The sequence below is a fragment of the Euleptes europaea genome, chromosome 9 (assembly GCF_029931775.1).
Source record: "Euleptes europaea isolate rEulEur1 chromosome 9, rEulEur1.hap1, whole genome shotgun sequence".
Taxonomy (NCBI): domain Eukaryota; kingdom Metazoa; phylum Chordata; class Lepidosauria; order Squamata; family Sphaerodactylidae; genus Euleptes; species Euleptes europaea.
In genome coordinates, this window is record NC_079320.1 from 89,708,428 (window position 1) to 89,729,620 (window position 21,193).

General features: G+C 48.3%; 2 protein-coding genes across 8 annotated transcripts in view; one reads left to right on the forward strand and one right to left on the reverse strand.

Moving 5' to 3' along the window:
- Nucleotides 1–21,193, reverse strand: part of NOP14 (NOP14 nucleolar protein) — a 280,913-nt gene that overhangs the window by 100,292 nt on the left and 159,428 nt on the right. The window lies entirely within an intron of this gene.
- Nucleotides 5,573–21,193, forward strand: part of ADD1 (adducin 1) — a 76,904-nt gene continuing 61,283 nt past the window's right edge. For all 7 annotated transcript variants that reach the window (XM_056855685.1, XM_056855679.1, XM_056855680.1 and 4 more), the window contains exon 1: nucleotides 5,573–5,599. The gene's annotated coding sequence lies outside the window, so the exon portion shown is untranslated. The remainder of the gene's footprint in view (nucleotides 5,600–21,193) is intronic.

The following is a 21,193-nucleotide window of genomic DNA, read 5'->3' on the forward strand; positions in this document are numbered from 1 at the left end:
TTTGGCCCAAGGTCCAAACAGTCAGGTCATTAAGATCTCTCGTACTATACATTTATTAGATTCCAGCTCCTCAGGAGGTCTGATGGGTGGTGAATATAGAGGGCAGAGTATAGGCACTTGGCTTTGCACAACTTACACAACACACACTTCAGCCTTGATCAGAACTTGCCCACTTGAAAGTTGTCACCAGATCTCTGTGTGGCTTGGGAACGGCGAGCCATATCTGGACCAGACTTCTGTATTGTCTTACTTTGAATCAAAGATGGAGTGATGGCCCACATGCAACACATATATTCTAAACTATTTTACACATGCACACAAAACTTTAATCAAACTGCATTCTCTCCAGAGACAAGGAAACATACCACTGCATGCTATCTGTATTTACAATGCTGAGGATTTCCTCATTTTTTAAAGGATGGTGTCTTTGAAATGCTCAACCCAGATGAGCCAAGCTACCTTAGCACTGTGTACAATGGGGACTACTATTTTTCTGTGTAAATCTATGATATATTTGATAGAGAAACACACCTTTACCAATACATGTAACTAGCTTTTTACAGATTTTAGAACATAAGTAATCAAATCTTTTTCAGCTCTGAAATCAGTGAGGAAGTGCTGGGAAAGTCTTACATCCTCTTACCAATGGTTATTTAGAAATGCCTTTGTAAGTTTCTTGAACATTCCTACCATATGTTGTTCATTACAAAAAAAGGGGGGGGGAAGAATAAACAGTATCCTGCTTCTCAGCCAAAAAGTTCAGGAGGTGGTTCACAACATAATAAAACTATTATACAATAAGATTTAAAAGCCCTACAGCATGAGCAGTCCTAATAAGACAATTGGTTGCTGGTACCTACCTGTGGTCAGGAAATATTTTTCCTGACCAATCTGCTTCTTTCCTTTTTGGGCCATTTATATGCCCCCCACCACCACATACAAACATACATCCCAGCTCCTGAGTGCTGGTGTAACCAAAGGATGGGGTGGTGACAACAGAGGAAACCTTCAGTAATCATTGAAGGGTCATCATTGCAGTGGACTACAGTCCTGTTCCATGATCAATGTTTCCTCCTGGACTGATCCATTCTGCTACAGTTCTAATCCCTTTATAAAAATCTATCCTGAATATTTCTGTTTTGCACGTTCTGCAGAATGACAGAGACCTGGGGACTCTCTTGACTTCCTTGGGCAGACTGGTCCACAAGGTTTGGGTTTCATTCCTAGCCATCCACATAGTTTCAAACAATGCAAATAAACAGACAGCTGTTTTCAGTTCTTTTCCAGGAAGAAGTAGATCTCTATCAGCACAGAGCAGTTTTTCTCTCCCTCCTCCTTCTATAAAGCAGAAGGCTCATCATCTGCATCCCTCCCTGTTTGTGTCCTGTGTCTCCCCCCACCCCCTCCATCCATGACTGCTTGTTACAAAAAAGCCAGCATGTCTTAGTGGAGATCATTTGCACTCCAAATACAAGTATCTGTTCCGTGACATCTATTTTGCAGTTACACTTCCTCAGGTTCTGTTTTGTTGCCTTGCATCGTGTACAGTAAATTGGATCCTTGCCAATCTGGCTTCAAGTCAGGTAATGGAACTGAAACGGCCTTGGATAACCCTGTGAGACGGACAGAGGGAGCATTGTTGGAATAGGCAATGTCTGGTGTACAAAGGAGAAAAGAGGAAGACCCTACAGAGGGCATCAAGAGGGCAGGTAGACAGGATAGTGAGGTCAGCACTTTATCTCCTGTTAAGTGTCATTCCTGGTCTATCTCCAGATTGCTACTCTTAGAGCAATACCTTCCTTCTTCTCGGCAATTCCATACTTGCTCTTTCTCTCAGCTAGGGATGTAGTTAGGACACTATTTCTGTCTATTTCTGTTACTTCCTGAATAAAGCTTTATCTCTACACTTTCATCAGGTTGTGCATCTTTACTGTGTTAATTACTCTGCCAACAGGGGTTACGGTGGCCCAGATTAAGCACATCTCCGATTAAAGGTTGAAAGATCACCAGAGGCTCTTAAGTGCAGACAAGAACAAAGATGGCAACCTCCTGTGGCAACCTCCAGCTTGGTCACTGTATAGATATTATTTTATGCTTATTTTGTCCCAGCATAACCTTCTGTAGAGAGCCAGTGTGGTATAGCAGTTAAGGTGTCAGACTAGGACCTCGGAAACCCAGGTGCAAATCCCCACTCGTGCCATGGAAGCTTGCTGGGTGACCTTGGGCCAGTCACACACTCTCAGCTCTGACCCTGGCTAGTATTTGAATGGGAGACCTATAAGGAATACCTTTCCTTTCTCCCTTAGAAGCTCCTTAACTCATAAATCTTAAACAGCATAGTTCTAAATCAATTGCTTAAGGGGTATAAGGACTGAGATAAATTTTGCTACTGCCAATGTAACCTTAGGATCATTGTCAATAAATAAGGTATTATCTCAGACATAGAGATACTAGACCAATCTGTTAAAAGAGGAATAACTTGATCTTAGATCCTCATATAAACAACATTCCAGGAGCTCATGTGCTAGAGAATCAATACAATCAGAATAACACAGGCAGATCCTTTCCAAATACGGTAAGTTCATGTATCTAGCTTGCATAACCATAGAAGGGTTAGTATTTAACCTAGCAAGAAAAAAACGCTCCTAAAAAACAAGGAATTGTCAAAAAATAGGTATAAGCAGCCAAGCAACATGGGCAAGGAATTCCAAAGAACTGAGACGAGCAAACATGATGAGCACAAATCGATATGCTTTTTTTATTTCAGCGAAAGCCTCTGATTTCCCAAGATCTCTAATCATATCCCATGATATGCCCTTCAATGACAATTTCTCATCATTTTTTTTTTGCCATGAGAATCTATACAAGTCATGTTTCACAAAAAACTAGGTATCCCTCAGGGCTAAAAAACAGCCTAAATTGTAGCTTGAAGGCAAACATCCATGCCCTAGCTTCAAGAGACATTTGGCCAAACTTGGAATGAAGAACAACACCAGCAATTCACGGAGGGGCATTTAACAGCCTCTGCTAAAACTGGAGCAGAGGATGATAAACATACTCATTAATAACATTTATCCAAATGGCAACACCAAAAAAAAATAACTGGAATAATTTTTAAATTAAAAACTTGAATAGCTCCCGAGATACATTTTCCACCTCTGGTATAAAAATAATGTACAATTTTTGATGGGAGTTCCAGCTCAGATTATAAAAACAGGGAGAACCAAGATAAGCAAACTCCTTAACCTGATCAATATCAATGCATTCTAGTACCCAACGAAAAGAGGGTAGTTTTCTCAGAGAAAATTATAATCTTTGATTTATGGTGATATATTGGAAGACCTTCCCTAAAACAATACTCAGAAAAAAAATTGTAATGATCTTTGCAATCCAGCTCTTGTACGGGACAAAAGAACTGCATCGTTAGCATAAAGCAACATTGGAATACTATGGTTTGCTAACTTTGGTGGGTGACAAACCTCTTTAAAATTCACTGCTAAATCATTCAAATATAAATTAAACAATAAAGGAGCCAGAAGGCAACCTTGTATAACCCCCCCTGACCAAATCAAAAGGCTCGGTCAATTATCCTTGGCTGCCACAGTGGACCTGAGCTGTGATATCCGTCAGAAATTGCTGTATGAGCAATAATCTATCCATGGTGGAATTAGATAGTGGTGGAATTTCCTCCAGTCTTTCCCTGAAAAAGCATCAAAGGCTCCTTTAAGGTCCATGAAACCATGACCTGATGGCACACACACACACACAAATGTGAAAGTACCAAACAATGGTCCATAACAGACCATCCTCTTCTAAAATTGATCTGCTCTCAGCCAAGGACATCATTTTGCTCAATCCAATCTAGTAATTTCCTCAGCAAGTATGAAAAACTAAGTTTGCCCAAGGAAGATAACAGGCTGATCGAATTATAATAACTTGGGTCAGAATGCTGACCTTTTCTTAAGACTGGAACTATTATGGCATATCTCCATGATTTTGGAATGGCTCCTGAAGCATTGATCTGTGTGAAAACAGGAGCAAGAATATAAGCCCACAGAAAACAGAAAAGGAAAAAGACAAGATACATTAAATTAAAACATTAAATTAAAAATAGGGGAATTACAGCATAGTATAGACACTGAGGAAAGCACTAAATTAATTAAAAATCCCAAAAAGGGACCCTGGGACCCTCTGGGGGTTATTTCTGTGCAGAGGGAAGGGGAGCGTGTCTACTCCTCATTCTTTCACAAGGAGCCGTGGCTCAGAGGCAGAGCATCTGCTTGGCATGCAAAAGGTTCCAGGTTCAATCCCTGACATCTCCAGTAGAAAGGACCAAGCGGGAGGTGATGTGACCCTGGAGAGCTGCTGCTGGTGTGAGTAGACAATACTGACTTTAATGGAGTAAGGGTCTGGTTCAGTATAAGGCAGCTTCGTGTGTTCAACTCCATGCAATCAATAGGATGAGACATCTAATAAGCAATGTAAATAGGACTAGGATGACAGAAATCTGAAACAAAGGATATCAGGCATGATGTGTCACACAATGCAGAAATATACATGCATTGAAGTAACTCTCTTAGCCCCACCTACCACACAGCGTGTTTGTTTTGTGTAGGGTAGCCAGGCCTCTTTTTGCCATCAGCGGGAGGTTTTGGGGGTGGAGCCTGAGGAGGGCAGGGTTTGGGGAGGGACTTCAAATGCCACAGAGTCCAATTGCTAAAGCCTCCATTTCTCCAGGTGAACTGATCCCTGTCGGCTGGAAATCAGTTGTAATTGCAGGAGATCTCCAGCTAGTACCTGGAGGTTGGCAACCCTAGTTTAGGGGAGAGGGCCGTGGCTCAGTGGCGGAGCCTCTGCTCGGCATGCAGAAGGTCCCAGGCTCAGTCCCCAGCGGCATCTCCGGTGAAAGGGACCGGGCAGGCAGGTGATGCGGAAGACCCTTTTCTGCCTGAGACCCGGGAGGGCCGCTGCCGGGCTGAGCAGGCGATTCTGCCTCCGGGGGGCCTTGCTGGTCTGGCTCAGCAGAAGGCAGCTGCGCGTGCGTGCCGGTGAAGCGAGGCCCCTCTCGTCCTCACGCCCGGGAAAGCAACGCTTTGGGCCCGCTTCGTGTCTGCGCTGCCCCTCGGCCTCTTGATCCGGCCGCCGCAGTTCCGCCGACTCATCCCGCCCGCAGGGGGGGCGTTTGGGACAGGCCGCGGTGGGGCCGGGCGGCCAGAGGCGGAGGCCTTTGGGGGTTATTGCGTCCGCAGCACACCCCCCTCCCCTCCCCTCCCCTCCCCTCCCCTCCCCTCAGGGGCGCCCTCGGACCGAGGAGGGGGCCGGGCGGGGCGTGCGGGGCGGACGCTCCTCCCCCTCCCTCCGCACGCGCAGCCAATGAGCGCCCCGCTTGGTGACGACGCCTGCGCCGTCCAATGGTGGCGGCGCTCTTTGGCCTGCGGACAGCCCGAAGCCGCACCCTGGCGCCGCGCAGGGAGGGGCGGGGAGAGGAGAGGAGAGGAGAGGAGCGGGAGGGACCGACCGGCGGAGGGATTCGCCCGCTCGGCCAGGGAGGCGTCCGCAGCGGCCGCTCGTCGCCCCCTCGTCTTCGTCGTCCCTGCGGGTGAGGAGGCGCCCGGAGGCCGCGGCGGGGGGCTGGGCTGTCCCCTCGGCCCGGGAAGGCGGGAAGCGTGCCGGGGGGGGGGGGAAGAAGGAGCCGATGCCCGCCCCCTCCCCCCCCCTCCCCGGCAGCGCTTCCCGACGGGCCTTCCGCGGGCAGGGGATGCGGGCGGGGGCGTCGCTGGGGAGGGAACTCTCCCCCACCCCCGGTGAGGCGGGATCCAGCCCGGCTGGAAGACCCTGAGGCGCCCGGCCTGGGGAAAGGGCGGGCCGGGGGCTTCGCTCTCCCTCCCTCCCTCCCTCCCGTGGAGGGGGAGGGGGCTCCGGCTGCTGCTGGCTCTTTGCGCGGGGCTGGTGGAAGGGCCTCTCTCTCCCGGGAAACGGCATCGCTGGCGGGCCCCCCATCCCCGCCCGCCCGCCCTGCGGGATGGAAAATGGAGGCCGGGTGGGTCTTCCTAAACGCCCCCCTCCCTCCCTCCCTCCCGACGCCGACCCCGCTGTTCCTCTCGCCCCTTCCTAGAATCGCAACTGACCCCTCCCCAAGTGGCACACTGTTGTTCTCATTGTGCAGAAACCCTGGGCCCAGTCTGCGGGGGGGGGGGGCGGCGGTCAGAAATCCTGGGCCTCGGTGCTCTGTGTTTTCCTTGTGCATGCCAGGGGGGTCGTGTGAAGGGGGGGGGAGGCAGCTCAACGGGCTGCAGCGCGAAGGACTTCCAAAGCCTCCGTGCTATAGCTGAGGCGGCCCTCTCCTACCCTTCAGACGGCCGTGGGGACGTGCCCCGACATCAGGAGCCCCACTGGCAGATGTCGATGGCAGGCAGATGTGGTGTGAAAGGAGGCGGGGGGACCAAGACAGTTCTTGGCGCTTCATGGCTGCACTAAAGGCTTGCCTTGTGAAAGGAACCACATCCATAATATACTCTGCAGTATCAATGAGAAGTAATTTATTTTCTTTTGTAACACCTGGTGTAATGATCTTCAGTTGCACTTAAGTAACACTTAAAAGTTGTCACAACGATTTTGGTCCTCAAATTAAGGTCTGCTAAAAACAGTGGCATGTCATTGGTAGTAATTTTTCAGGATGTTACAGTATCTTTCATTTGCTGTCTTATTTGTGAACTACGAGCCTATCTTCAGGCTAATCTTTTTGAACCATGAATGCTAAAGCGTTCTAGAATTTAAAAAAATATTTCAGTTTAAAAAGAAGTGTTAAGACATTTAGGACTTCACTCGTGTACCAGGAAACAGCAGTTGTAAGTTATGGTGCCAGCTGAGTTGGTGTGCGTCTCCTGGGAAAGGCAGATCTGCCCAGTGTCCTGTCCCCATCCCCCCCACCCCCGCCTCGGTTAATGTCTGGTTTGGTTACAGTGTTGTGCTTTACTCTGAAGAGTCTTTGGCAGCTACAGTTGGCACAGGTGTTTTTTGGTTTTTTTAATTTGCTTCATTTATACTCTGCCTTTCTCCCAGTGGTGACCCAAAGCAATTTCCATCCTTCTCCATTTTATCCTCCCAACAACACGGTGAGGTTGGCTGGGCTAAGAGGATGTGGCTGGGCCAAGGTCATCCAGCAAGCTTCCTTGGCAGAGTAGGGACTTTAACCTGCTTCTTTGCTTGTTTTTGGTTTAATCTCCAAACCCATTGGGGTTAGAGTAGCCTTTATAGTTTTTTTCATGAGCGAAGGCCTGTTTGTTACCTTAAAGGCAGTTACCTGTTCCCAGGCTGTCTGAAGGATGATGGATAGGAGAGGGCTGCCTTAGCTATAGCATGTAGGCTTAGGAACTCCTTCACTCTGCAGCTTTTCAGCTGCCTCCCTTGGCAAGGTGCGCACACATGGGTCTTCTAATGGTGTGCTTCTCTATCATTTCTGTGACTGCTGGTGTTGTTTTTTAAATGATGGCTTCATTTGAGTGTTCTCTTTTATTGTTAGCTGCATTGGGAGTTACCATACAGAGATCAAAAGATGGGATAGAAATGTTTCTAATAGATGCACAACTTAAGTTTCATGCATCTGCCCCTTACCTTGGCCTTTCAGCCTCAACTGACTGACTCTTGAAGCTTGGGGTGGGGGACGCTAAAGCTGGGTTCAGAGATGATAGCATTTATTGTTGGTTTGTGTCTTGCCTTTCCACAGTCCCTAAGGCAGCTTACAAAATATAAACATAAAACAGTTAAAACACGCAAAATAATATACATCAAGTACATTTAGTACATTTTGAATTCCAAACTTTTAATTTCAGCAGCCAGCCTCTTACAACAATTGTTTTAAACCACAAAGTGCAGATGTGTGCATGTGACTAGCGGCTTTTAACAGCTTTTTAAAAATAGCTTTAACAATGGGGTCTGCCTCATTCTTTACAGTGTGGCCTGCCAGTTAAGATCCTCCTCACAAGTCTGCAGAGATGAGGTGGGTAGCAGCCAGAGACTGGGCTTTTTCAGTGCAATAAAATTGCCTGCAGAATGCCCTCTCCCTTAAGGCTTGCCTGGCACCTACCCTGCTGTCTCTAAGGTGCCACGTCTAAGCATCTTTTTTACTTGGGCTCTTAACTGAGGAGGTCAGTCGCTTTAAATTATGCTTAGTCTGCTTCTAATGTCAGGGCTGTTTTATGAGGGCCAGATTAGACTGCTAAATGGTTCATGCTGTTTTTATGTTCTGACTAAATTTTTCAATGACTAGCTATGCTGTTTTGTGATTTTTATCATGTTTTATTTGTGAGCTGCCTCAAACAGGTCTCTGAAGAGGCAGCATATATATTATCTAAATAAATAAAATAATTCATTCTTAAACTCTCCTCTTTTCTGTTAAAGTTGTGCTGATGTTTATGAATTTCAATGGCTTCTCTGTGCAATCTGACAAAATAGTTGGTAGAATTGTCCAGTCTTTCAGTGTCTTGGAATAAGACCCTGTGTCCTGTTTGTGTCAGTCCATGTTCAGCCACTGCTGATTTCTCAGGTTGGCCAAGTCTGCAGTATCTTTCATGTTCTTTTATCCTTGTTTGTATGCTGCGTTTTGTGGTCCCGATGTAAACTTCTCCACAGCTGCAAGATATACGATATACTCCTGCAGAGTATACAACAAGTTATTTCCTATGGGATCAAGAATTTTATGAACAGATTGATGGAGTAGCTATGGGAAGTCCACTCAGTCCAGTAATAGCAAACTTTTACATGGAATATTTTGAAAAGACAGCATTAGAATCAGCACCTTACAAACCTACAGTCTGGTTCAGGTTCGTAGATGATACATTTACCATTTGGAGCCATGGTGAAGAAAAATTAATGGACTTTCTAAACCATCTTAATAATATCCATCCAAACATTCAGTTTACCATGGAAAAGGAAATTGAGGGTAAACTCCCATTTCTTGATACCCTTGTCATCCGTAAATCAAACCTTCAGTTAGGTCACAAGGTCTACCGGAAACCAACTCACACAGATCGCTACTTACACAAAAACTCCAACCACCACCCCCGACAGAAAAGAGGAATAATCAAAACATTAATAGACCGTGCAAGACGGATCTGTGAACCACAGTTTCTCAAGGAAGAAACTAATCATCTAAATCACGCACTGCTAGCAAACGGCTACTCCAAGAATGAAATCAGAAGGGCCATTAAACCAAACAAAAATCAGAAAACTCAAGAAAAACAGTCTCCCATAGGAAAGGTATTCTTGCCATTTATTAAAGGAGTCACTGATAGGATGGAGAAACTTTTGAAAAAACATAACCTACAAACAGTGTTTAAACCCACCAAGAAAATACAACAAATGCTACGATCAGCAAAAGACAAAAGAGACCCCCTCACCTCTGCAGGAGTATATCGTATACCTTGCAGCTGTGGAGAAGTTTACATCGGGACCACAAAACGCAGCATACAAACAAGGATAAAAGAACATGAAAGATACTGCAGACTTGGCCAACCTGAGAAATCAGCAGTGGCTGAACATGGACTGACACAAACAGGACACAGGGTCTTATTCCAAGACACTGAAAGACTGGACAATTCTACCAACTATTTTGTCAGATTGCACAGAGAAGCCATTGAAATTCATAAACATCAGCACAACTTTAACAGAAAAGAGGAGAGTTTAAGAATGAATAAGGCTTGGCTTCCTGCCCTGAAAAACCTCCAGACAAAGACAACATTCAACAATAGCCATACAGATTAGCTTTGGATTACACACATTAACAGATCACTTCAGGATACAATGGTTCCATATTAACATACCATACCCTCATTAGCACATTATCTTGATACTTACAGGACAATACTTTTGCAGGACAATACTCAGCTCAAACCCAACCCCTTTCTGACTATATATTACTCTTCCTACACCCTTGACACTGAGAGACACTGTCCTTCAGTGTTACTACTCTGAAGATGCCTGCCACAGTTGCTGGCGAAACGTCAGGAAAGAAAATTCCAAGACCACGGTTACACAGCCCGGATAACCTACAAGAACCAATTATGAACTTTTTTCAGATTTTCCAATGGCAACACTAGAAGTTTTCTGGAGTACAGAATTCCAGTGAATTCTTTTGGGAGGAGTAAAAGTGTTTTTAAGACAAGGATTTTCCAAGATACATAGTATGTTTAACATAAGATTCATGTGTATGCTGCAGGCATAAAACATGTTTAAGAGCATAATAGTGTATGTGCTTGCAAGAAAAATGACTATGCTATTGAAGAGATCAGTGTCTTCATTGATAATGAAGTTATACTCTCGTATCCAAATGTGCTTCTTATGATTGTATGAGAATGTTCTTGTTGAAATGATATTCTTCCTTTTGTTTCCTGCAAAATTAGTGTCTTAAATCCTAAGCAACATGAGGGGAGTCATATTAGAGCAGCGGTTTCCAACCTTTTCCATATGGTGACCGACAAGTTCAAATTTACTTGGTATGGTGACTCATCCAAGGCTTTCCCAAGGTTTTTTTGCACCCTTGGCAAATGATGACGCTGGAACCCATCTAGTTCAGCATTCCATTATTGACAGTGGCCAACCAGGTGTTTTTGAGCAACCAATAAACATGGCACAAAGGGTCCAGCTGCAGCCACTATGAAACCGAGCAAGTGGCATTCTGACATACACAGCTGTGATTTATGGAGATCACATTCCAGCCTTTGACCCCCCCCCCCTCCATCTCCATTGCTTCCTCTAATTCCCCCATAGATTCTAAGAAACTCACTCTGGTAACCGTCAGGACACATTTTATTTGATCAACATGTATATGCAGTGAAGAAAAAAATACCAAATAATGTATGATACAGAAGATATTGTTTCCTGAGTCAGATCTTGGTTTCCAAAATGCCAGAGAGCTATGGAAATGGCAGGGGCGGCCATGAGGGAGGGCTGGCCCACGGCCCACTTTCAGTGGCTTCACAACTCACTTTTGGATCCCGACCCACAGGTGGAGAAACACTATACTAGAGGAAGGCGACTCACGCACACCCCCACCCAGTCGCCTTTGCTGCCGGAAATTGTGCTCTCAGGTCCGTGGCCTGAAAGGAATAGTGTTGTGGTCGGGAAGCAGAAATTGCAGATGGGGGTGGGGGCTGGCAGAAGTCTTTGTCTGAAGATGAACAGTCCAGGCCACTTCTGCGGTGCAAGTGTAAGGGCACAAGGAATGTGAACGCCTGGGGAAGAAGGGGAAGGGCCATGGCTCAGTGGTAGAATATGTGTTTGGCATGCAGAAGGTTCCAGGTTAAATCCCTGGCATTCTCAGTTAAAGGGACTAGGCAGGTAGGTGATGTGAAAAAACCCTGCCTGAGACCCCAGAGAGCCGCTGCCAGTCTGAGTAGACAATACTGACTTTGATGGACCAAGGGTCTGATTCAGTATATGGCAGCTTCATGTGTTCATGGGAGGGCCATGGCTCAGTGGTAGAGCATGTGTTTGGCATGCAGAAGATCCCAGGTTCAATCCCTGGCATCTCCAGTTAAAGGGACTAGACAAGTAGGTGATGTGAAAGACCTCCGCCTGAGACCCTGGAGAGCCGCTGCTGGTCTGAGTAGACAATACTGACTTTGATGGCCCAAGGGTCTGATTCAGTGTAAGGCAGCTTCATGTGTTTATGTGACTGAACCTTGGAAATTATGAAGCAGTACAATTGGGGGAGAAAAACCCTTTCCCGGCTCTTTTCCCCCAAGGCTGTTTTCCAGTGAAAATTTTAGGGAGCACTGAGGAAAAAACCTCTTATGAAATATTCTCTTATAGACTCAGTAACAAGTTTAAGTTTAATCATAATTGTTGCATTTATTTCTGTTCCTTCTTTCCCCAAATTTGTATTTTTTTTCCAGAAAAAAGGGAAAAGATATTCCCATTCCTGTGGCTTTGAAATTTTATAACTCTAAATGGCACCATAGGATCAAAGCTAGAGTGTTCAATTCTTATTTTTTTCCTGCTTAAGATGGCAAAAATTAAGATACATGTGCTGATGTAGTATATAGCACAAGTTTGTTGCTCTTTTTATTGCATTTACACTTTCAGATTCCATGTATATGCCAAATAGTACAATTTTGCGCTAATATGTGCATTTAATGTTAAAATAGTAAAATTAGCTTAGATGTACTGTATATTTCCATTTTTTCAAAAATTTTGTAATGTCTCAGAAAGGGTCTCAGAAACCCCTGCAAAGGTTTATTCTGGAGCACTGAAGTCAGGGATGCTCTGAGCTGATCCTGCATTGAGCAGGGGGTTGGCCCAGCTCTGTGATTCTATGATCATAAGTTCTAGTATCTAATTTAAACTAATTAAATGTGCAATTAATGTTATAATGTGTATAATATACTATTGAATAGTTCGGTGTTTTCAAGTTTAACTCAGTGTTCATGAGTGCTTTTACCCCCTTTATGACTGTATGAGACTCTGTTCAAATAATTTTTTTATTACAAATTTAGATTGTTCTAATCTCAGCATTTATTTTTTCCTTTGATGGCAAAAACTAAGATGCATGATAGGGGTGAAGCACATTAAATGTGTGAATGATAAGGATTCATTTTCTGTTTGATATATTAATCTGAACACTTTTATGTTTTCCATGGTTTGGAAATCTGGCAAAGGGCGTCCTGTGCATTCCAGGTTTCTGTTCCTGCAGAACATGTTTTGCAGTAATTATCTGGATGCAAGACTGATACCAGAGCATGCTAACATGTTAAAGAAAAATAATGAAACAGTAGTAGAGCTGATCCTGTATTAGTGGGCTAAATTGTGAGTTTGTTAATGTTTAAATAATTGTCTCTTGTTAGTTGCTTTTTAAAATAAATTAAATAAAACTTACATCCCTGTGCTTAGGGAGCATAGGGTGTTTCTGGCTCTCACAATGTGTATTTGCAGTTTTGCTTGGGGAAACCGTAAGGCGTTTAAGCTTCATAAATATGCCAAATAGTACGATTTTGGGTGTTCAGTCAAATGATGCATTTTATATTGTTAAAGCAAAAAAAACAAGTTTAAGCTTGGTAAGAAAATATTACATGTTTTAATTTTCCTTTGTTTCAACTTTTTTATTTTCATTGAAAGCTGCCTCAAAGTGGACTCTAGAGAGGCAGCAATAAAAGTGTTTTCCATGGCCTCGAAATTTTCAGGTGCCTTGCATCTGTAGCACAAGCATAAATTTTGACTAATAAGGCCAACCAAAAGCTGCGGATTTGTGATGTTCCCAGAGAACAGTTTGGCACCCACCATTCTGAAAAGGCACAGATTGCCTTTTTTAAAGTACCCCAGGACATTGGAGAACGTGGCTCAAAGGCTGGGCAGCAGAAGGCCAGTGGCACCTTAAGGACTAACACGTATTTCAGTGTGACCTTTCGTGAGTCACAGCTCACCATTTCAGATATGTCACAATCCCAGAGCCTCTCAGCTTTCCCCCTCTTCTTTCCAGGTTTTGAGCAATTGAGAGGCGTATTGAGCAATTGAGGGGGTATCATGCGTGTAGGGTGCCTGGACTGCTACCAGTCAGATATTTACCTCCCGTTTTGCCATCCCAGTCTCTTGACCCGCTTGACAGTGAGATTTCCGCGCATGTGCAGTAATTATTATTCATTGTCAGTCTTCTGTGCAGCCCCACATATGGGACTGTGCAGGCCAGCTGTGAGAGATCCCCTCTCTCTGAGTTTACTTCTCCAAATCAAATGTTCAAACGTTGATAAAGAAACAAAGGATTTATTGAAGACATCAGGAGATGAGACAGGCACAGGTAGCAAGTTGCAAGTGAGGGGCTACTCGGGTTTACAGAATATATTGACTCCAGGGCACTGGGGCACTGGGGTTCACACTTATTGTTATGGGAAGTTACAAGCTTGGCATAATACAAAACATCAGACGAGTCCCAGGAAGTCTGGTGAAGCTATCACACTTCCAAGGCCGCATCGGCCTGAGGGAGTACTGACAGGAAGAACAGCGGGGGGGAAGATACTTGGGGCTATCAGGCCTGGCGCCTGAGACCAGAAGGTGTGAACTGCTTTTACGAGTTCACTGATAGCAGGTGATGGGAAGCAGAGACACATAAACAGAGACCCTCACATTCTGCCCCCCTTAAGGCCCCCCTCCGGGGTCCTCGAGAGGGCGAGGCTTATCAGGATAAGCGAGGTGGAATTCTCGGACCAGGCGAGGGGCCGCCATGTGGGGTGCGGCCACCCACTCGTCGTGAGCGGACCCAAGGTTTTTCCAACGAACAAAGTAGAACAGTTTCCCCTTCTTCCATTTGGAATCTAAAACCTTGGATATTTCCAGATGGGTATCCCCTCCTACCACAGTAGGAATCTCATGGCCGGGAGGGGGGTGGAACTGGGGAGCTGCCACATAGGGTTTCAGGAGACTTATATGAAATACGGGATGGACTCCCTTGAGGGTCTTTGGGAGTTTCAGTTCCACGGTAACCTCATTGATCACTCTGGTAATGGGGAAAGGTCCCACATAACGGTCGCTCAGTTTTTTGCAGGGACGAAGAGAGCGGAGGTTTTTGGTGGACAGATACACTTGCTCCCCCACCCTTAGCTCCCATCCCGGAGACCGGTGTTTGTCTGCCTGTTCCTTGTACTTGCTTTTTGCCTTCTCAAGATTTTTGAGCAGCCATGGCCAGGTAGATTTAACTGCCTGAATCCACTCCTGAAGATCAGGGGTGGTTTGGAGCTCTGGCGTGACGGGGGCGGAACCGAAAGGACCGAATTCCGTCCCGTATATTACTTGGAAGGGACTAAAGCCGGTAGAGGAATGAGGTGCATTGTTGTACGCATATTCGGCGAATGGCAGCAGGTCGACCCAGTCATCCTGGTGGAAATTTACATAGCAACGCAAATAACATTCTACCACCGCATTTACTCGTTCAGTTTGACCATCCGTCTGGGGGTGATAGGCGGAAGACAGACCCTGTTCCTCCACCCCCATGAGCTTTAGGAAGGCTCGCCAGAATTTGGCAACAAACTGGACCCCCCGGTCGGAGAGGACCTTCCTCGGGACCGAGTGTAGCCTGAGGACATGTGTAACGAATAGTTTAGCCAAACCCTGGGCTGAAGGAAGACCCGCACATGGAACAAAATGGACCTGTTTGGAAAAAAGGTCCGTGATTACCCAGAGGACCGTTTTTCCCCGACTAGGAGGTAGGTCGGTGATAAAATCCATGGCTATGACTTCCCAGGGGCGGGAGGGGTTCTCCAGCGGTTTGAGAAGCCCTGGGGGTTTTCCCATCCGTTTCTTAGCTGTGGCGCAAGTGGGGCAGCTGCGCACATACAGCTCCACATCGGATCTCATACCGGGCCACCAGAACTGCCTCCGTACCAGATGAAGTGTTTTTATGAAACCAAAATGACCTGCCAACCTGGCACCATGTACTAGTCCCAATACCTCTTTGCGAAGGGAGGATGGGACATACAGTTTTCCCCCTTGCATCCACCAAGTGTTGGTTCGTTCCAGGCCAGTAGGGAGGAGATGGTGCTCCTCCTCCTGTAAGGAAGCGTCCCGGAGCCGCTGTTGGAAGGCTTCCGGGATACCTTTGAGCGTGGGGGGGGTCTCTGGTCGATGGGCTTGGGACCGGGTAGTGACGGCTAAGCTGGGGACCTCCCCACGCTGCTCGGGAGTGAACAGGGAGTCGACAGGGCGATCGAAATCGTTGCGATACTGGGGAAGTCGTGACAAAGCGTCGGCTAGGGCATTTTCCTTGCCCGGGACATGTTTGAGAGTGAACCGGAATTTGGCGAAAAATTGGGCCCACCGAATTTGTTTGGCGTTGAGCTTTCTAGCTCCCTTGAGAGCCTCAAGATTCTTGTGATCGGTACACACTTCAAACGGCAGTTCAGCACCTTCTAAGAAGTGTCTCCATATGGTGAGGGCATGTTTGACCGCCGCCGCCTCCTTCTCCCAAATAGCCCAGTTGATTTCGGACTGGGAAAACTTTTTGGAGAAGTAGGCGCATGGTCTCAACCGCCCCCCTTCATCCCTCTGCAATAGGGCCCCGCCCATGGCCACATCCGAGGCGTCCACCTGCACCACGAAAGGCTTGGTGCAATCAGGGTGAGCCAAAACGGGTTCGGATGAAAAAAGCTGTTTTAAACGTTCAAAAGCTTGCTGGCACTGGGGGGACCATTGCAAACGGGCTGAGGGTAGCGCGGCGCTGGCCCCCCTGTCCTTGGTGCGTAGCAGGGCAGTGAGGGGAAGCGCAACCTGGGCAAAGTTAGGAATGAAGTTCCGGTAAAAGTTGGCGAACCCCAAAAACTGCTGAAGCTGGCGGCGAGTAGTGGGGGGTTCCCAATCCCGCACCGCCTGGACCTTTGCGGGGTCCATTTCTAACCCTTGGTGGGAAATCACGTACCCAAGAAAAGTAATGGAAGGCTGGTGGAACTCGCATTTGGACACCTTAGCATACAGTTTGTGCTCCCGCAACCGCTGGAGCACTTCTCTCACTAGGCGCACATGTTCTTCCATGGTTTCAGAGTAAATGAGGATATCATCGAGAAATACCACCACCCCCCGAAACAGCAAATCATGCAAAACCTCATTAATTAATTGCATAAACACACTGGGAGCCCCCGAAAGTCCGAATGGCATGACTAGGTACTCAAACATTCCAAAACAGCTGGAAAAGGCTGTTTTGAATTCGTCTCCTTCTTTAATGCGAATACGGTGGTATGCTTCCACTAAGTCCAGTTTGGTGAAGATCCGGCCCTCCTTTAATTGTGCTAGAAGGTCGGGAATAAGAGGGAGAGGGTAAGCGTTAGACTGGGTGACGGCGTTTAGCCTACGAAAGTCAATACACAGTCTTAAATCTCCCGTCTTTTTCTTCACAAAGAAGGCCGGGGCCGAATAAGGAGCCTTGGAAGGGCGTATGAAACCTCTCGCCAAGTTGGCATCCAGATAGTCCCGTAACACCGCCTTTTCACTAGGGCTCATGGGGTAGACTTTCCCCTTAGACAGTTTGCCTTCCCCCACTATTTCGATGGCACAGTCCGTTTCTCGGTGGGGGGGTAACTCGTCACATTCTCTAACATCAAAGACGTCCGCAAACTGCGAGTATTCGGTGGGTAGCTGAGGGGGAACGGTGGCTGGGGGGGAAAACCCTACTACCGCGGCAGTCGGAGACCGGACAACCCGTTCCTTATCATGTAACCCACAGGGGCTTTCGGGAAACGAGAGCACCCGTTTAACCCAGTCGATGGAAGGGTTGTGTCCCCGTAGCCAGTTCATCCCTAATACCACAGGGGTTATAATAGGGGCAATGGTAAAATACAAGCGTTCCCAATGTTCTCCCACGGACATAATCACGGCTGCAGTTCTGTGGGTCACCGGGCCCCGTTTAAAATCACTCCCGTCCATTTGGGAAAAGCGGAGGGGTCCCGGAAGCCGCTTGCGCCGGACCCCTAGTTTCTTGGCAGTTTCCTCGCTAATCATGGTGCGGGCACACCCCGAGTCAACCAAGGCGGGGAATTCTAAACTGGGACCCCCTTTCGGTAGGGATAGGTGAACACGCACATACACATTGTCCTCTTGGGCGCTTACCATCGGTGGAGCTCCTTGCACAACGACAGGGGCGGTCTGCTGCGGAGCCCCCTCTACAGCAGACCGACGGCGTTTTTTGCCGGCTGTTCCCACTCCTCCTCCTCGCTGGAGGAGGGGGAAGGAGTGGGGGCGGTTGGGGACCCGTCCGAATCAAAAGTAGAATTTGTAATCCGGGACCCCGTTGGGCCGGTAGAAGTGGAGGCCCCGTCCTGGGGGCGCGCATGGAGAGCGGAGGGTGCGCCGGAGCGTCGGCCCGGTGGTCCGCTCCTGCGGCGGGGCTGGTCCTCGGCAGCCGCCTTCTGCGGTTCGGTCGGGGCTTGGCGAGGGGGGTTGGGGCGGCCCGCACGAGAGGGACATTGCGACGCAAAGTGTCCCTTACCTCCGCAGGTCAGGCAGACACCGGTCTCAAATCGCTTGCGGCGTTCAGCGGCTGAGGGAACCCCGCTGCCCCCCAGTCGGAAGTCTCGGCCCCGGTCGCTCCGGGGTCTTGGGTCTCGTCCGATGCGTTGTTTGGACAAGGTCAGGAGTTGTTTACGATTCTCTATGTCGGCAGCGTGACGAACCCAACCTTCCACGTCCGGGGGGTTCCCTTGCATGAAGGCCCAATGTTGGAGGTCTGGGTTGAGGCCCTCCCTGAAACACTGTACCAAAGTGGCTTCACTCCAGTCTAGAATCCGGCTGGCCAGTGACTGGAACTCACTTGCATACTGCGCCACCGACTTGGTCCCTTGGCGCAGTTGCATCAGGGAGGCCTTAGCCCGCTCACCCAGAGTCGGGTCCTCAAAGCGGTTGCGGAGCGCTACCATAAACTCGTCTAGTGTTCGCAGTACCGGCGAGCGGAGTTCATACTGTAACACCATCCAGGCGGCCGCCTCCCCTTGCAGTAAGGAAGCCACATACTGCACTCGGGACTCCTCGGAAGTGAAGGTTCGGCCCTGTTCTCGCATAAAAATGTCCACTTGGACCATGAAAAAGGTCAACTGGTCCCCTGAACCGTCATACGTGACCTTCAGGTCCCGACGGGACGGGAGGCTAGGAGGCGCGGGAGGGGCTGCCGGTGCTCCGTCCGGGGGGTTGCCGGCAGGCGGTTGCACTTTCAGCGCGTCCAGGGCCGCTGCCATCTCACCCATCACAAGCCGCATGGACTCCATCTGCTCCTGCATGGCTTGGCGATCCTCCAGCCACTGCCTGCGTTCCTCCTCCATCAGGGCCTCCTTGCGCGCCGGGTCCCCTTCAAGTCCCGTGCTGGGGAAGGCCAAACGGCGATCCTTCGCCGCGGTTCGGGAGAGAGACCAACCCTTGGGGGAGTCCAGCCAATTGTTAAAAAGTCCTCGGGGGCGTCCGTCCCGGCCTTGGTCGGGGATGGGATCCCTAGGCTTCTTTGGCTTGGCACCCTCCTCCTTGGGGTCCGGTTTCTCCGGTACCACCGGTCCGTCCGGTGCGTCAGGGGTAGTAGGGGTGTTTTCCTCGTCGCCTGACATTCTGTCCCAAAAGGTACAGCAGCAGTTCGAGAGGCAAGGACTTGCAACTTAATGTGAGAGATCCCCTCTCTCTGAGTTTACTTCTCCAAATCAAATGTTCAAACGTTGATAAAGAAACAAAGGATTTATTGAAGACATCAGGAGATGAGACAGGCACAGGTAGCAAGTTGCAAGTGAGGGGCTACTCGGGTTTACAGAATATATTGACTCCAGGGCACTGGGGCACTGGGGTTCACACTTATTGTTATGGGAAGTTACAAGCTTGGCATAATACAAAACATCAGACGAGTCCCAGGAAGTCTGGTGAAGCTATCACACTTCCAAGGCCGCATCGGCCTGAGGGAGTACTGACAGGAAGAACAGCGGGGGGGAAGATACTTGGGGCTATCAGGCCTGGCGCCTGAGACCAGAAGGTGTGAACTGCTTTTACGAGTTCACTGATAGCAGGTGATGGGAAGCAGAGACACATAAACAGAGACCCTCACACCAGCCTTCGGTGGAAGGTTTTCATAGTCTCCTAAATACAGAGGGGGTGCACCTCCCCTCGGGAGAAAGAGCTGCGGCTTGTTTTCTGCTCAAACCACCACGTGACCCAATGGGAGGGGCATCCCCTCCTCCCTCAGTTTCTTTTTCGGCGCAGTGAGGTGTAGAAGGAATTTTTCTGATCTCCTGAGTTTCTTAAATTTGGCCTGAGGTAGTTCGTGCTCTTCAGGTAGTTCGTCTCTTCAAACTTCGATTGCTATTGCAGCTATGGCGGCTAAGGCTCCGTTGTTCAAAAGGTGCATGAATTGTAATACCAAAATTCCACACTCTGACGAGCATGAGGCCTCTCTTCTTTGCTTCGGAGAGCAGCATAACGTGCAGGTTTGCACAATATGCATGAAGGGACAGGGACCTACGCCTAAAAGCCGTCCTTTGGGAGAGAGCTTTAAAAGCCACTGCGTCTACTTCGGCTTCCCAACCCGGATCGGCGCGTGCTACTCCGGCCCATTCGCCCACTTACCCGTCCGATTCAACCTTAGTGAAATCTGCTCGGGTGGGCGCAACTTCGGCTCCGACACGCCCGCAGACCCCATTGACCTCGGGCTCGAACAAAACTGCAGCTTCGGCTAGGTCCACGGTTCCGATCGTCTTGGTTCCAGCCGCTTCAGTTCCAGCCGTCCTGGTTCCAGCCACCTCGGTTCCAGCAGTCTTGGTTCCGACGACGTCAACCCCGACCAGCATGGTCCCAGTAACATCGGACCCATCTGGTTCCAGTTGGAAACGGAAGAGCTCTTCCTTCCAAGCTGAGCCTTCTTCAAAAAAAGGCCAAACAAAAACACCCCTCCTCCTCCAAAAAAACCCCTCCATGGGTTCACCAGTTCATTCCACCCTCAAGCCAGATTTGTTTTTTCCCTCTCTGGAAGGTTTTAAGTCGCGATCGGCCTCCCCTCCCCCTCAGTGAATACCGTGCCATCAACCGCAACAAATGCTTATTTCGCCAGCTGACATACCAAGCTGGATTGAATTCTGCCAGTCTAAGGGGCTGGATTGGTCTGGACAACCGATCCAACAGGTGATGTCTCAACAGCAACTGCCACCTCAACAGCCCAGTTTTCCTATTTTTCGCTCTGGGTTCCAGCAGTTAACCTCCCTTCCTGAGCCGGAAGAAGTGCTGAAGGAGGCCTCGGCTGCTACTCTAGCCTCTGATGTCACTTCTGAATCCTCCCCTGATTAGAAGGTTGGAGACCAGGAACGCTCCCCCCCTACAGAGGACTCCCGTATTCGAGCGGACCAAATGTTGAGGATTGCGGCTGCCCTTGAATTAGATGTCACCACAGTGGACAGTAAACCAAGGGACAGAATACTCAGCAGATTTCATGCTGACTCAGCTGATTTTGTCCTGTTTCCTGTGTTAGAAGGCCTGAAAGACATCCAGGCTTCTATTTTAAATAGGCCAGCCTCTGCCCCAGCTACCACCCGTAGGGTAGAGAACTTATACAGAGTGAAGCCGGACTCTTGTTCCTTCCTGTCTACCCACCCTCCTCCTTCCTCTGTAGTGACCAAGGAGATGCAATCTAAACAGAAAGTGGGCCCTCATGCATCTCCTTCGGATAAGGAGAGTAAACAGTTGGACACTGGGCAGAAAA